A 4752-nucleotide genomic window follows, 5' to 3' on the forward strand; every position below is an offset into this window, starting at 1 on the left:
AAAGGTGTCTGGGGAAGAAGGTGGGGGAGAAAAAAAAAGAAGAAGAGAATAAAAATCGCGTGCAGGCGGTTTTCCTGGAGGAGACAGGGAGCAGCTGGTCCCTGCTGGCAGCCCTGGAGGGCTCTGCTGGCTGCTCAGCAGCTGCCACTTGCACCACCGACCGGGCTCTTTTTTTTTAGGCCTGGGCTTGAAAATTCGCAGCACTCCCCACGGCAAACGGTTCATTTGTCATCCCAAAGCACAGCTTCTGAGGAGGGAGCCGTGGCTAAGTAAAACATCTCTCCTAGGACTGTTTTAAGGAGCGTACACGGCTGCGTGTACAGCCATGTAAGTTACATTAATTGTTAATTAAATAAGCACTTCTCTAAAGAGAGCCTCCAGCAAAACTCTTGTCAGCCTTATTTGGGATTTCTCTGCAGAAGGTTTATTCTGATATAAACCAAAGCTTGAGTTCAGCTGAAGTCACATTAACCTCTTAGAGGCATAGCAAAGGCAAGAAAAAACCCAGCACTGTTGGTCTTGCCTCTTTTAAAAGAGGCAAACTAGAAAAAAACATACACAGTCTGTAGCTGCTGGTGCCCTCCAGGAAGAAGTGAACTTGTTAAGTAATACGAGCTTAGAATGGGGATGGCAACCAGGAGCTCTAGGAACAGAAATTTCTGTATCCCTAGAATGCTGCTACCCAGTCCTTTACTGCTCTGCAAGTTTTCCACTTATTCCAGTGTCATAATGCCTTCACTTTATAGGGTATTGCTAAAAGACTTAATTAAACTTCTGTAGCACTGTTTTACAAGACAAGCCACATGGAGGCTTCAGGCTTTCCATTAGGAAAAAACACTTCTTTTTCTTTTCCCCCTTGCCATGGGCTTAGACCTACCCAAGAAAACCCAGAAAAAAACACATCCAGACCAAGCTGGTATCTGCCAAGGGCTAAATTTGTGAATCATTCTTTTCAGGTTCTTACAGAATATCTTTTCTCTGAAGCGTTACATTTAAACTGAAAGAGTCCTCTGATGCACATACACAGTTTACATGACTTTTAATAGGAGCTACATCTGTGTATCTGTGAGAGATGGTCCAGGAGAAACAAATAAACTCAAAGCAATGGGTCTAATAAATATTCACATGGCTTAAGACTAAGCATATCCATGAAATGTGGTAGCCAGTAGTATAGATTTTGGCAAAATATGCAAAAGGAGCTTAAAATAGTGTAATGTGAAATACGAGGAAGATCTTGCCATCAGAATCTTGAAAGGACAAGAAAAGAGGGATAACCACCTCAGGAAGAGGTGGTTTTGACAGAATACTGTTCATAAACTTTTGGAGTTCTTTTAAAAGAGTAGAAGGATCAGGGATTGTAGTAGTGGAACAAGTGAACACAGGGAGGAAAGGAAGCCAAATCACAAGATAGATCAACAATGTGGCACATGCAAAGTAATACAGTAATTTCAAGAAAGAAAATGAAAAGCAAACAAGGAAGCCAAGCAAAGGAACTCAAACATTGTTTAACAGCCTAGAAATGAAACAAAAATTGAACAAACTTTCCAAAATAAACTAATCAGCATTCTTCCTGAGGTTGTTCTGCTTTGTGTTTGTGTTTAGTGATTGTGTTTCCAATGTGTTTAACATGGGAGTGTCCAGGTATTAGACTTTCACTTGTCCAGGCATATAATAAAATTTTACATTTTCACCATCTGAAGGGTTTCCTACCTCTATAAAAAGCAGTCTGGGAAGTGATTAGCAAGCAATTAAAAAACAAATGAGAACCAGTACCACTAGGGCTTAGAGGGGGCTGGTGACAGGAGCTATTATGGTGAGATGTTAGGCAAATCTGCCCAGTGGTTGTAGCCTTGGGAGCTGCCTTTCATCCAGAGGACATGTCACACAGGCAAAGCCACCTCAGCTTCACAGACTTCAGTTTCCTCATAGTTAAAAATGGGATGGGTGAGACTGAGTGACCATCTTTAAGAAGAGTTTTACTGTTGACTGCTGAGAAGAAGCATGTAGCAGTTAAACCTGTTGTTTATTCATCGTGGGTCAGTTTGCTATGTGCAACATTCAGCTATTCCTATTCTACTTAACTGGGATTACCTGGGGAGTCTAAAAAATATAAAATATTTGAAGTGGCATTGTATAACCTTAATTATATGGTTAGTACATAAAATACCTATATTTAGAAGAATGAGTAGCAAGAACAAGTAGCATGCAGTTAGCTGGGAACAAGAAGAAATGTAGGTACACACTTTAATATGGCATTTTGCATCTCAAATCTTAGTCACTCATGTCCTCAAGCCAAGGATTGCTATGGACAAACTAAAGCATTGTACTTTTGCATGTGATTTCAATATATGCTGTAAATTACCCTCTTATTCCCTGTTGATTTAAGTCAAGTTAGACAGAAAAGAAGTCCAATCTACAGATGCCATGAAGAAAGTGACCTCAAACAAAAGTTAGCCACCTAACTACTCCAAAAAAGGAATTTGTGTGATGGTGCATAAACTATTTATATTTTATAGTTCAGCTGAAAGATTTTAATATTTCCCCATGTCACTGAAGTGATCAAAGATGAGGGGTGGGAACGTAATTTATGGTTTGTTTGGGTTTTTTCATGCATTGTAGCATTTAAATTGCATACATTACTTTACAACAATAGGACATCTTATTTATGAAGCTCTTAACAAAGTAGTAAACTTGTTTTGCTGGAATGGAAACCACGGCACAGTCTGTTCACATTCATTATTTCTGTTGTTTTATCCTGAACAAACTTCTTAACTTCTTATTTTATCCATATCCAACTAAATGTAGTTGCTGTTGGGCTGTCTGCTGTGCAGACCTTCCTCCAGTCTGTTCAGCATCTCTTCAGCCAAAGAGTGCAGCTAAATCTTGGGACTTTTTTGTTTTCCTTATGAAAAGAACACCTGAATTCTCATAGGCACAGCACAAAGACACCTCCTTCCAAAAGCTTCAGTTTTTATCAAGTCATAGGTGAAGCATGTAGTGACTTCATTACTTCCCTGGAAAGGCTGGATTCTGGAAGCAGCCCATTTGAGTAATGACTGCACTCAGGGGAGGTCAGTGAGGCCATGGGATGGGGTCACCGAGGTTTGTGTGTCTGCAAGTTCTAGCCCCAAGGACTTTCTGCAGTAAATCTGCATCTCAGTGGGAAGTCACGTGCTCTGCCATACAGACCTTCTATGCTGGTGTTACTTCATGCTTCAGTATCTATTTTAAAATTAATTTTAGTTTACTTACTGCATTGTCGAGGCAATTTAAGTGCTGGAAGACAGTTACCAAGAGCTGTTCTGCAAAGTTTCTTCAGCTTTACACACACATGCCTGCACACCTAGTGACACGCACTGCCCGAGGGAAATACTTGTGCCATGGCTGCTCCTGCAGTACTGCAAACAAGTTGTGCCTTCTTTGCTGGCCTTTTCATTCTGTATATAAACTGAAGTTATCCTCTGTTTTTTTCCTTTTTTCTTTTTCACTGCTTTTCATTGAGAAATACATTTATCTAAAAAGCACATGCAGTTCTGTGTAATGTAAAGGACTATAATCCTCTACAGATTTCTATATTCTTCCAGAATCAATTCTGTCTCTTAGCACTATAATCCGTCTGGTATTTATTCATACTTATATGGTTCTTGGGCTGTCCTTATATAAACTTAACAATAAAAAATACTTGCTGAAAACATCAATTGCAGTAGATTTTCCATACAAGTTTGGGGGGGAAGAATTTGGATTAAAATTGAAACACATTTTCATTAAGCCTGATGGTAGTAAGCTCTTCCAAGAGAGTAGCTCTATAAACACTAAGCAATAATATCTTACTGAAAAAAAAAAAGTTATATTACCCTTTCTTCACTGATAATCTTGCATGAGACATTCCTAGAATTTCCAACCATCTCTCTAACAGTTTTCATTCCTCCATATGCTCGTACTGTAACTTATGGTATTGGAGATGTCCAGTGTCTCTGGGCTTGTTATATGCAGTGCAGCAGAGAATTTCTGCTTCTCCAATTTCAGTGCAATGCTATTTGCTTCTAGGAAAATTCAGAGGCACAGCACTACCCCAGCCAGTTCTCTCAGACTCTTCTCCAGACAGGAGGAGCCATTTGCTTTCCTGAATTTCAGATGTACTCATTTGCAGTACACTTTTGACCAAGATTTAATTTTCTTCCACTGTGAAAAGAAGTTGTCACAAAAGAATGCTGGTCATAAGTTTGAAACCTGAGATTTAAAGCTCAGGTCCTGCTCACAGACAATTGTCCCTACTGCATGACTCAGCCCATGGACTCGTGCTGTTAGATAGTTTGGCTGCCTGTTTCTTTGCAAATGCAGAACAAGCTGACTGGGGGAAAAAAAAAAAAAGAAATAAAAAAGTCAGTAAAGCCATGTGGTTTCAAAGTGATCTCTGTTAAATGGTGTCTGGCAGGTACAGTTGTATTTTCTGAGGTAACCATAGCTGTGCTTTTTCCCTGGAGCTGGAGGGATAGCAGTTAGATTGCCAACAGAAGGATCAAGAGTAACTTTCCTTTCCTCACAGACAGGACTTAGGAACGTCCAAACGTACTAAACCAGTGGGTACACCACCAGATCCTGAGCATATCAGAATATCAAAGCATGAAGATAATTTTAGAATAACCTGAACTGATGAGTGCTGTCTGCACAGTGAACACTCAGTCTGAGTAAGCATCACTGGAGCTGCAGCAGGGAAAAAAATTAAAATTTAGGTTTTAATTTTTTGCTATT

This window comes from Chaetura pelagica, unplaced genomic scaffold, assembly GCF_000747805.2.
Source record: "Chaetura pelagica isolate M959 unplaced genomic scaffold, ChaPel_1.0 scaffold52, whole genome shotgun sequence".
In the NCBI taxonomy this organism is placed as follows: domain Eukaryota; kingdom Metazoa; phylum Chordata; class Aves; order Apodiformes; family Apodidae; genus Chaetura; species Chaetura pelagica.